General features: G+C 40.2%; 1 pseudogene; it reads left to right on the top strand.

Moving 5' to 3' along the window:
- Positions 1-12,518: 12,518 nt before the first annotated feature.
- On the top strand, positions 12,519-13,516 carry LOC148571210 (sugar carrier protein C pseudogene; annotated as a pseudogene).

Genomic DNA, 13,516 nt, shown 5'->3' with positions numbered 1-13,516 from the left:
TAAAAGGAATCTGAGGCTCATACAGAGACCATAGAGATTCCATTGAACTTCCTTCTGCCATTCATGAGCTCTGATGAATATTCTTCCTCTGAAGAGGATGAAGACATCACTGAAGATCAAGTTGCTAAATATCTAGGAGCAATCATGAAGCTGAATGCCAAGTTATTTGGTACTGAGACTTGGGAGGATGAACCCCCCCTTGTTCACCAATGAACTGAATGTATTAATGAGGCAAACATTACCTCAGAAGAAACCGGATCCTGAAAAATTCTTCATACCTTGTACCATAGGCACCATGACCTTTGAGAAGGCTCTGTGTGACCTGGGGTCAGGGATAAACCTCATGCCACTCTCTGTAATGGAGAAACTGGGAATCTTTGAGGTACAAGCTACAAGAATCTCACTAGAGATGGCAGACAAATCAATGAAACAGGCTTATGGACTAGTAGAGGATGTGCTAGTAAAGGTTGAAGGCCTTTACATCCCTGCTGATTTCATAATCCTAGACACTGGGAAGGATGAGGATGAATCCATCATCCTTGGCAGACCCTTCCTAGCCACAGCAAAAGCTGTGATTGATGTTGACATATGAGAGTTGGTCCTTCAGTTAAATGAGGACTACCTTGTATTCAAGACTCAAGGTTCTCCTTCTGTAACCATGAAGAGGAAGCATGAAAAGCTTCTCTCAATACAGAGTCAAACAAAACCCCCCACATTCAAACTCTAAGTTTGGTGTTGGGAGGCTACAACCAAACTCTAAGTTTGGTGTTGGGAGGCCACAACCAAACTCTAAGTTTGGTGTTGAGAGGCCCCAACCCTGCTTTGACTATCTGTGAGGCTCCATGAGAGCTCACTGTCAAGCTATTGACATTAAAGAAGCGCTTATTGGGAGGAAACCCAATGTTATTTAATTATATCTATTTATTTTTTATTGTTATTTTATGTTTTTTGTAGGTTGATGATTATGTGAAGTCACAAAAATAACTAAAAAATAAAAAACAGAATGAAAAACAGCATTAAAAATAGCTCACCTTGGAGGAAGAGCTTACTGGCGTTTAACGCCAGAAAGAAGCATCAAGCTGGCGTTAAATGCCAAAAACAGGCACCAGACTGGCGTTTAAGCCAGAACAGGGCACCAGTTTGGTGTTAAACACCAAGAAAGGGAGAAAAGCTGGTGTTAAACGCCAGAAACAAGCAGCAACCTGGCGTTTAACGCCAGAATTGCACTCTAAGGGCGTTTTGCACGCCTAAATAGAGCAGGGATGCTAAGTCCTTGACCCCTCAGGATCTGTGGACCCACAGGATCCCCACTACCCTACCTCTTTTTCTCTCTTCTTCACACCTTTTCATAACACTCTTCCCCTAAAAACTCTACCTACCTCCAAATTCAAAATCCTTTCCCTCCCAAACCTAACCCTAATACACGAAACCTAACCCTTCCCCCACCCCTATATAAACCCCTCACCACTCCTTCATTTTCACACATTACAACCACTACTTCTACCCCTTGGCCGAACCACATACCTCCCTCCATCTCCTCCATTTTCTTCTTCTTCTACTACTTTCTTTCTTCTTTTGCTCGAGGACGAGCAAACCTTTTAAGTTTGGTGTGGTAAAAGCATTGCTTTTTGTTTTTCCATAACCAATAATGGCACCTAAGGCCAGAGAAACCTCAAGAAAGAGGAAAGGGAAGGCAATTGCTTTCACCTCCGAGTCATGAGAGATGGATAGATTCATCTCACAAGCCCATCACTAAGAAAAGGATGGAGCAAACAAGAGAGCCCACTCATGGACCTCAACAAGAGCATGAGAAAATTCCTTATCATGAAATTCCTGAGATGCCTCAAGGGATGCACTTTTCTCCACAAAACTATTGGGAGCAAATTAACACCTCCCTAGGAGAATTAAGTTCCAACATGGGACAACTAAGGGTGGAGCACCAAGAGCACTCCATTATTCTCCATGAGATTAGAGAAGATCAAAGAGCTATGAGGGAGGAGCAACAAAGGCAAGAAAGAGACATAGAGGAGCTCAAGAGCACCATTGGTTCTTCAAGAGGAAGAAGACGCCACCCTCACTAAGGTGTACCCGTTCCTTAATCTCCTTGTCTATTTATTTTTTTTTTTTTTTTTGTTCTCTATGCTTTATTTTTATTTATGTTTGTGTCTTCATTACATGATCATTAGTGTCTAGTGTCTATGCCTTAAAGCTGTGAATGTCCTATGAATCCATCACCTTTCTTAAATGAAAAATGTTTTTAATCACAAAAGAACAAGAAGTACATGATTTCGAATTCATCATTGAAATTAGTTTAATTATCTTGATGTGGTGACAATACTTTTTGTTTTCTAAATGAATGCTTGAACAGTGCATATGTCTTTTGAATTTGTTGTTTATGAATGTTAAAATTGTTGGCTCTTGAAAGAATAATGAAAAAGGAGAAATGTTATTGATAATCTAAAAAATTATAAAATTGATTCTTGAAGCAAGAAAAAGCAGTGAAAAACAAGGCCTGTGGAAAAAAATGGCAAAAATAAAAGAAAAAGAAAAAGAAAAAGCAAACAGAAAAAGCTAAGAGCTCTTTAAACCAAAAGGCAAGAGCAAAAAGCCAGTAAACCCTTTAAACCAAAAGGCAAGGGTAAAATAAAAAGGATCCAAGGTTTTGAGCATTAATAGATAGGAGGGCCCAAAGGAATAAAATCCTGGCCTAAGCGGCTAACCCAAGCTGTCCCTAACCATGTGCTTGTGGCGTGAAGGTGTCAAGTAAAAGTTTGAGACTGAGCGGTTAAAGTCGTGGTCCAAAGCAAAAAAGGAGTGTGCTTAAGAACCCTGGACACCTCTAATTGGTGACTCTAGCAAAGCTGAGTCACAATCTGAAAAGGTTCACCCAGTTATGTGTCTGTGGCATTTATGTATCCGGTGGTAATACTGGAAAATAAAGTGCTTAGGGCCACGACCAAGACTCATAAAGTAGCTGTGTTCAAGAATCAACATACTGAACTAGGAGAATCAATAACACTATCTAAATTCTGAGTTCCTATAGATGCCAATCATTCTAAGCTTCAAAGGATAAAGTGAGATGTTAAAACTATTCAGAGGCAAAAAGCTACTAGTCCCGCTCATTTAATTGGAGCTAAGTTTCATTGATATTTTGGAATTTATAGTATATTCTCTTCTTTTTATCCTATTTAATTTTCAGTTGCTTGGGGACAAGCAACAATTTAAGTTTGGTGTTGTGATGAGCGGATAATTTATACGCTTTTTGGCATTATTTTTAGGTAGTTTTTAGTATAATTTAGTTAATTTTTACTATATTTTTATTAGTTTTTATTCAAAAATCATATTTTTGGACTTTACTATGAGTTTGTGTATTTTTCTGTGATTTCAGGTATTTTCTGGCTAAAATTGAGGGACCTGAACAAAAATCTGATTCAGAGGCTGAAAAAGGACTGCAGATGCTGTTGGATTCTGACCTCCCTGCACTCGAAATGGATTTTCTGGAGCTACAGAAACCTAATTGGCGCGCTCTTAATTGCTTTCGAAAGTAGACATCCAGGGCTTTCCAGCAATATATAATAGTTCATACTTTGCCCGAGTTTTGACGATGCAAACTGGCGTTCAAACACCAACTTCCTGCCCTATTCTGAAGTTAAACGCCAGAAACAGGTTACAAACCAGAGTTAAACGCCACAAATAGGCTGCAACCTGGCGTTTAACTCCAAGAGAAGTCTCTACACGTGTAAAGCTCAATGCTCAGCCCAAGCACACACCAAGTGGGCCCGGAAGTGGATTTCTGCATCATTTACTTATTTTCTGTAACCCTAGCTACTAGTTTAGTATAAAAACTACTTTTAGTGATTTATTTAACATCTTTTGATCATTTTTGAGACTATCTTTGTATCACTTTTGATCATTGATCACGTTTAAGGGGGCTGGCCATTCGGCCATGCCTGGACCATTATCACTTATGTATTTTCAACGGTGGAGTTTCTACACCCCATAGATTAAGGTGTGGAGCTCTGCTGTTCCTCATGAATTAATGCAAAGTACTATTGTTTTTCTATTCAATTCAAGCTTATTCTTATCCCAAGATATTCACTCGCACTTCAACCTGTTGAATGTGATGATCCGTGACACTCATCATCATTCTCACCATGAACGCGTGCCTGACAACCACTTCCGTTCTATCTGCAATAGCTTGAGTGTGTATCTCTTAGCCTCCATTCCAAAAGATCGGAGTCTTCGTGGTATAATCTACAATCAATTGGCAGCATTCTTGAGATCCGGAAAGTCTAAACCTTGTCTGTGGTATTCCAAGTAGGATCTAGGATGGGATGACTGTGACGAGCTTCAAACTCGCGAGTGTTGGGCGTAGTGACAGCTGCAAAAGGATCAATGGATCCTATTCCAACATAAGTGAGAACCGACAGATGATTAGCCATGCGGTGACAACGTATTTGGACCATTTTTACTGAGAGGACGGACAGTAGCCATTGACAACGGTGATCCCCCAACATACAGCTTGCCATGGAAAGGAGTATGAATGATTGAATGAAGGCAGTAGGAAAGCAGAGATTTAGAAGGAGCAAAGCATCTCCATACGCTTTTCTGAAATTCTCACCAATGAATTACATAAGTATTTCTATCTTATTTTATGTTTTAATTATATTTTAATTATCAAAACCTCATAACCATTTGAATCTGCCTGACTGAGATTTATAAGATGACCATAGCTTGCTTCAAGCCGACAATCTCCGTGGGATCGACCCTTACTCACGTAAGGTTTATTACTTGGACGACTCAGTGCACTTGCTGGTTAGTTATGCGGAGTTGTGAAAAAGAATTGAGATTATGATCGTGCGTACCAAGTTTTTGGCTCCGTTGAGATCACAATTTCGTGCACCACCGATGCACCGAGGAAGTGAGATAGGGATTTAAGCCTTCCAGCCAACCTTTGCACGTCCTTGATGCAACCTGGGCTTGTCATTCATAAAATGGCTTCACACTTGTCGGGGTTAGCCTCGACTCCCCTTTGGGTTATTTTGAAACCTAGGAACTTCTCGACTTCCATGGAGAAGGCGCATTTGAGGGTGTTAAGTCTCATATTGTGCCTACGAAGAGACTTGAACACGGTTTCTAGGTCACCGACTAGGTCTTCCAATTGACTGGTCTTCACCAAAATATCATCCACGTATACCTCTACTGATTTCCTGATTAAATCGTTGAAAACCTTGTTCATCAGACTCTGGTAAGTCGCCCCTGCATTCTTCAATCCAAATGGCATTACCTTGTAGCAATAAGTGCCCCCTGGCATTATGAACGGCGTTTTTTCCTCGTCTGGCCGGTGCATCAGTATCTGGTTATACCCAAAGTATGCGTCCATGAAGCTCAGGAAACGATAACCTGCTACCGTGTCCACCAGGGCGTCAATGTTAGGAAGGTGGAAGGAGTCCTTGTGGCATGCTTTATTGAGCTCCGAATAGTCAACACACATCCTCCATTTTTCATTGGCCTTCTTGACAAGGACCACGTTCGACAACCATGTCGAGTAGTCTAGTTCCCTGATGAACCCTGCTTCCAACAAGCTGGCTGTCTGCTTGGCTACCTCGTTGGCTTTTTCCTGGGACATCCTTCTTCATCTCTGGGCCATGGGCTTAGCGTTCGGTCTCACAGCTAGTCAGTGTGACATAAATTTGGGATCTATTCCCGGCATGTCGGCTGGTGTCCAAGCGAATAGGTCGCCGTTTTCTCTTATGGCCTTCATAAGGGGCTCTTTTAAGTTGTGAGGGAGGTTCCTATTCACGAAGGTGAATTTGTCCTTTGTGTCCCGAACCCTGAATTTTTCCAAATCTCCTTCGGGCTCGGGTATTGATCTGTCTTCAACCCGGGCATCTAAGTCGGCTAGGAAGACCCCAGATGCTTCCTTTGATCTCTTCCTTAGGGAGAGGCTGGCGTTGTCGCATGTAACCACCGTTTCTAAGTCTCCCCTAAGGGATCCCACCGATCCCTCGTCAGTGACAAATTTCATGACCAAAAGCTTAGTGCATATCACAGCAGATAATTCATTGATCGTTTTCCTTCCCAGGATGACATTGTAAGACGTGGAGTCTCTCAGGATGACAAACTCCGCCATTACCGACCTCTTACCTCCTTCTCCGTCGATGCGAACCGGGAGGGAAACTACCCCGTCGGGCTTTATGAAGTTGTTTCCTAGGCCAACCACTCCGTGTTGGTGGGTTTTTAGATCGGTTTCTCAGAGTCCCATGATGTCGAAAATATTCCTGAACATGATGTTGGAGTCGGCTCTGGTGTCCACGAGGATTCGTTTCACCAGACTTATTCCGACTCTTGCCGTGATCACCATAGGGGTTCTCCGGGGTGTCGTAGAACTATTTGTCCTCTGGTCCGAACAATATCCTTGGGGTTCTCCTGGACGAGGGCCCATGGTTAGTTGATGATACGGCCAAGATCTTGGAGTCTTTCTTTGCTGCCGACTTTGACCTTGGTGTTACGTCTCTTCCGACTACAACGTTGACGACAGTGAGGCTGTAGTCGTTGTCTTTTTGGGCTCTTGTCTCGGCTTCACACCCCGGCTTCTGTCATCGTCGGATCAGTCGTGCTCTCGCCTCCTGGGTTCTATTATAAACTGTGAGAACTCCGTCAATTTGCCTTCGCAGATTGCTTGTTCCAAAGCGTCCTTTAGGTCAAAACAGTCTTGGGTCTTGTGGCCGAAACCTTTATGGTAGTCGCAGTAGAGACTCTTGTTCCCACCAGTTCTGTCCTTGAGTTGGTGGGGTTTCGACAAGATGTCTTTGTCGGCTATTTGTTGGTATATCTCAATGATCGGGGCCGTCAGAGGGGTATAGTTTTTGAACTTTCCTACTCGCGTGAAAGGCTTGAAAGGTTTAGTCGGTCCGCTGTCCTTGGAGTATTCCTTGGGCCTTTCCTCATTCCCGGATTGACGGGGAGGATGGTTGGTGGGCTGCTGTTTGTTGGCCGCCACCACCTGGCTGACCTCCTCATCGTTGATGTATTCTCTTGTCACGTTCTAAATTTCCTGCATGGTCCATACATGCTTGGTGGTGAGGTGTTTCTTAAAGTCTTCGTTCGACAGCCCGTTCGTCAGACACAAGCTGGGCACCGAGTCGGTCAGGTCATCAATCTCCAGGTATTCGTCGTTGAATCTGTCAAGATACTTCCTGGTCGGTTCCTCATTTCTTTGGGTTACCCCTAGGAGGTTGATCGGGTTCTTGGCTTTGGCAATGCGCGTGGTAAATTGCGCTAGAAAACTGCGAGTTATGTCCGCGAAAGTCGTCACGGACACTTGGGGGAGCGCATTGAACCATCGGAATGCCGGTCCTGCTAGGGTTACGGGAAAAGCGCGACACCTCACCTTGTCGCCCACACCCTCCAGGTTCATCCTGGCCTCAAAGGCCGTTAGGTGTTCCTGAGGGTCCTGAGTTCCGTCATATCTAATGTCCGTTGGCTTATCAAAGTGCTTCGGCAGCCGGACCTCGAGAATGGAGTGGTGAAAAGGGGTTGCTCCCATGATTATGGGGTTTCTCGCCTTCTCGGTCTCTCCCTGCTCTTTTCTCAGTCTTCCGCCTCAGCATGAGTCGCGAAGGGCCGAGTGTAGATGATGGGGTCTTGTCGTCTTCTCGGTATTTCCCTGCTTTTGCCTTGGCTCTCGGACTCCACGCAGGCTGAGGGAGAACGGGAACCCGTTCTACGTCTGACGTGGTTCTTCCGAGGGCTTCTTCCCCAGGTCTCCCCTCTCCTTTGAGGAGATCGGGCATGAGGTTGACTCGGGCCGGGTTGGTAACAGTCCCTGGCCGCGAGCTCTCTCTCAAGGTTTTGTACTTTGTGGCGCTACTCCTGCATGATTCTCACGTTATCACCTCCCGTCCCTCCGAAAGGATGTCTTTCTCGGAAACGGGAGGGGAGCTTGTCCCCGCGAGAGGGGGATCTCATGCGTTCGCGGGAGGAAGCTCACCCTGCTGGTTCGGTGAGCGCCCTCTTTTTCTCGCGGCTTGCCCTCCTCTCGCCCTTCAACTGGCCCCAACAAAAAATCCATTCGTGCTAGGGATCTCCACAGACAGCGCCAATATTCGTTGCTCGTGTGTCAAACGGGTCGGATGTGCTAAATGCTCAGGGATGATAGAAAAACTAGATTCGGATCACCTTCGTGCGTCTAGATCTTCAGGACCAGTGTGTAGGGGAGAAGGTCAGAGCTCGAGGTCCTCCTGGGTTGACGATGTGGAATGAAGAGGGAGGATGCCACCTACAAAGGGACTCCGACGTTCTAATCAGTGTCCGTACAAATGTGGCAGTTAGGGTAAAAGTTAGGTGACATACCTCTGGAGAGGGGTAGGACCCTCTCCTTATATAGTCTGCACTAGGGCGGATCCCACATGAGCAGACCCACCTTCGAAAAAGCTTCCTCTCCAACTGTCAGATACCTCACGAGAAGGGTGATGACACTCGAACTGCCTCCCAGTTTGGGTCGTATGAGACCAACGGATCAGCCGATACGTCGGATTCGGATAGTGGGCCAGCTGGACTCTCTCTCTCTATATATATATATATATAACTAGTCAAGTCGCAAGATAGGAAAATTTGTTATATTTAGTCAAGTAATATATTGTATTAATAAGAGTAATTACTTTCCAATTTTATTGACGCAAGTTGAACGATCACACTCATCTTCTCCCAAAATACTCTTTAAACTCTAAAGTTATTTTGCATTACAATTTATCCAAGAAAAATAGTGGTATTCACAAATTCGGATAATCCCTAAATTCAAATTGAATCAATTAAATTAAGGTTTAATTAATCTATTGGTCCCTATAGTTTCGCAAAATTTTTAATTAGGTCCCTATACTTTTTTTTCCTTTTAATTGGGTTTCTATACGTTAATTTTTTTTTCAATTTAGTCCCTATTAACGTTAAACGTCAAAAAAATGTTAGTGAATTGTGAAATTACTTTTATACCCTTAGGGACCTAATTGAAAACCAAAAAAATATAGGGACTTAATTGAAAATTCGGTGAAACTATAAATATTCAATGAAAGATATTCCTATAATCCATTTTATTTTGTCACTATCATTCTTTTGCTTATTTATATACAAATTGCACCAAAAATACCTTTTTTTTTTACTTTCAAAATACCTTATCTTAAGAACTTAAAAAAAAAGAATGGATAAAATGAAATAGAAATAATAGTAATAAGCATATATAAAATTCAATTTTCATCCTTCAAGTATTCATTACAAGTGTAATTACCCGTGCGATGCACGAGCCATGCACGTGATAAGATCGAATAAAATATCAAACTGATAATTAAATAAAAATAGAAAAATAGTATTACAAAATTTATAAAAAACAATAATAGACCTCTAATAAAATTTTCATTAAAAATTAAATTATAAACAAATTAAAAAATTGGAATCACAGGAGCTTTGAACAATAGGTTCCAATTGTCCATCACAGTTGGGATCCTAGTGGCGAATGTGCTCAACTACTTCTTCGCAAATATCAAAGGTGGATGGGGATGGAGGCTTAGCTTTGGTGGCGCAATGGTCTCTGCACTCATCATTACAATCGGATCATTGGTCCTTCCAAACACACCCAACTCCATGATCGAGCTTGTAGAGCACGAAAAGGCTACGCAACAACTGAGGCAGGTTAAGGACGTGGAAGACATTGATGAAGAGTTGTAGTTGCAGAGAAATTACATCCATAACTGACAATTAGAAAATTTTGCACATTGTAGAAATCATTAACTAGTAATTTTGACACATTGTATGAATCCTTGAATAGTGCCATTATAATTAAAGTGGGGTGATTCAATTAATTGATCATATAGTTAGAAAATTTCGACACTTCAGAGTACCTGCCAAATACATTATAATTAAAAACGCGTGATACATTCAATTAGTTTATCATAATTGAAAAATTTTGACATTTATTAAGACATTTGACTAGTGTAACTTTTAACTAAACGGTAATACATCTAATTGACTATAAAATAATTATTCACGTGATTGTGATTATATAGGTACATGCCACCAAATATAGGTACACAGTTTAATAATCTCTCCGCTATATCAATAGATAAATTTAGAAATATGAATTTTTTTTGACTTCTGATGGATCTCATCAATTCTTCGAATCACAAATTATACACATTATTAATTTAATTTATTTAAAGTAGTAATTTAATTTAGATATTATAATGAAATGTTATATTATTATTATTATTATTATTATTATTATTATTATTATTATTATTAACAAAACAATTGTAATTACCCGTGCCATGCACGGGCGATGCACGTGCCATACACGTGATAAGATCGAATAAAATATCAAACTGATAATTAAATAAAAATAGAAAAATAATATTACAAAATTTATAAAAAACAATAATAAATCTCTAATAAAATTTTCATTAAAAATTAAATTATAAACAAATTAAAAAATTGGAATTACAGGAGCTTTGAACAATAGGTTCCAATTGTCCATCACAGTTGGGATCCTAATGGCGAATGTGCTCAACTACTTCTTCGCAAATATCAAAGGTGGATGGGAATGGAGGCTTAGCTTTGGTGGCGCAATGGTCTCTGCACTCATCATCACAATCGGATTATTGGTCCTTCCAGACACACCCAACTCCATGATCGAGCGTGGAGAGCACAAAAAGGCTACGCAACAACTGAGAAAGGTTCCCGACGTGGAAGACATCGATGAAAAGTTGTAGTTGCAGAGAAATTACATCCACAACTGACAATTAGAAAATTTTGCACATTGTAGAAATCCTTGACTAGTAATTTTGACACATTGTATGAATTCTTGAATAGTGCCATTATAATTAAAGTGGGGTGATTCAATTAACTGATCATATAGTTGGAAAATTTCGACACTTCAGAGTACCTACCAAATACATTATAATTAAAACGCGTGATACATTCAATTAGTTTATCATAATTGGAAAATTTTGACATTTATTAAGATATTTGACTAGTGTAATTTTTAACTAAAACGATAATACATCTAATTGACTATAAAATAATTATTCACGTGATTGTGATTATATAGGTACAGGCCACCAAATATAGGTACACAGTTTAGTAATCTCTCCGCTATATCAATAGATAAATTTAGAAATATGAATTTCTTTTTTGACTTCTGATGGATCTCATCAATTCTTCGAATCACAAATTATACACAATATTAATTTAATTTATTTAAAGTAGTAATTTAATTTAGATATTATAATGAAATGTTATATTATTATTATTATTAGTGTATAAATTAACAAAACAAGTGTAATTACCCGTGCCATGCACGTGCCATGCACGTGATAAGATCGAATAAAATATCAAACTGATAATTAAATAAAAATAAAAAATAGTATTACAAAATTTATAAAAAAACAATAATAGACCTCTAATAAAATTTTCATTAAAAATTAAATTATAAACAAATAAAAAAATTGGAATCATCGGAGCTTTGAACAATAGGTTCCAGTTGTCCATCACAGTTGGGATCCTAGTGACGAATGTGCTCAACTACTTCTTCGCAAATATCAAAGGTGGATGGGGATGGAGGCTTAGCTTTGGTGGCGCAATGGTCTCTGCACGCATCATCACAATCGGATTATTGGTCCTTCCAGACACACCCAACTCCATGATCGAGCGTGGAGAGCACGAAAAGGCTACGCAACAACTGAGGAAGGTTCCCGACGTGGAAGACATTGATGAAGAGTTCAACAATCTTATTGCCGCAAGTGAGGAATCGAAGAAGGAAAAAATGAAAAGTAAGAAGAGATCATAGCAATGTGAAATTTCATATAGGACTAGAATTATGTATTCTTAAGGATTATTACCTGTTTTGTGGTGACAATGTAAACTTTTGAGCTTGCAAATCTTAGTGCATCAGCAGTACCAGGATAGAATCTATAGGTATAAAACACAATCACCAATAAGCAAGAGTTCAAAAGTCAAAAACACAATCACGCGAACCCTTTTTCTAAAACCCGAAAATCAAATCTCAGTTGTTTTTGTCTGGTGTATCGAATAGTATGAATATACATGCATCATACCTTAAGATCTTAACATAATTCTGGACAGTACTAACAGATAACTTTTATTAAATCTATACTGTTAGATCATCTTGGTGAATTGAATGCTAAGTTTAACTCGGCACATTTAAGACATTCTCTTAATTGAACTACCTGTTTGCTCCCATCCAACCAGAGAAATCATTCTGCAACTAATCATCTCTGACCTTTCCAAAAAGATCTATCAGTTCATCTCTATTCTCATCCCATTCTTCCATCACAATAGGCTTCAATTTGATCCATGTCTTCAATATACCCTCAACTGTGAGCCCTTCTGCAATCTTTCAAGAAGAACTAATACATAAATCAAGTGATACTACACTTGTCAATTCATAATAAAAAGGTTAAATTATACTGACATTTCTTCATTTAAGTTATAAAACGCCTGGTGTAAGCATGATATTACTTAATTTCAGAACAGGTTAGTGTAATTTAAGATGACAAAAATCAAGGTGATCTTAGGCTTCAAATCAAACAATTTTAAAAAAATAATTTTAAACAAAAAAAATTCAAACCAAATTATATCAATTTTACAAGTGTAATTACCCGTGCGATGCACGTGCCATGCACGTGATAAGATCGAATAAAATATCAAACTGATAATTAAATAAAAACAGAAAAATAGTATTACAAAATTTACAAAAAATAATAATAAATAAAGAAAGTCTCTAATAATATTTTCATTAAAAATTAAATTATAAACAAATTAAAAAATTGGAATCAGAGGAGCTTTGAACATTGGGTTCCAATTATCCATCACAGTTGGGGTCCTAGTGGCGAATGTGCTCAACTACTTCTTCGCAAATATCAAAGGTGGATGGGGATGGAGGCTTAGCTTTGGTGGTGCAATGGTCTCTGCACTCATCATCACAATCGGATCATTGGTCCTTCCAGACACACCCAACTCCATGATCGAGCGTGGAGAGCACGAAAAGGCTAGGCAACAACTGAGGAAGGTTCCGGGCGTGGAAGACATTGATGAAGAGTTCAACGATCTTATTGCCGCAAGTGAGGAATCGAAGAAGGTGGAACACCCTTGGAGGAATCTGCTGCAGCGCAAGTACAGGCCTCACCTCACCATGGCAATCATGATTCCATTCTTCCAGCAATTCATAGGCATTATTGTCATCATGTTTTATGCGCCTGTGTTGTTCGGCTCCATTGGCTTCAAGGACAACTATGCTCTCATGTCATCTGTCATCACCGGCGTCATAAATGTGGCTGCCACTGTTGTGTCTATATATGGGGTTGACAAGTGGGGTAGGAGAGCCCTTTTTCTAGAAGGCGGAGCCCAAATGATCATATGTCAGGCCGTAGTAGCCGCTGCTATTGGAGCCAAGTTCAGAATTGATGGAAACCCGGTGATTTGCCAGTGTGGTATGCTATTGTGGTGA

Source organism: Arachis ipaensis, chromosome B3 (genome assembly GCF_059453495.1).
Source record: "Arachis ipaensis isolate K30076 ecotype BB chromosome B3, ASM5945349v1, whole genome shotgun sequence".
NCBI lineage: Eukaryota > Viridiplantae > Streptophyta > Magnoliopsida > Fabales > Fabaceae > Arachis > Arachis ipaensis.
Note: the sequence above shows the minus strand (reverse complement) of the source record. Positions and strands in the feature narration are given on the sequence as shown.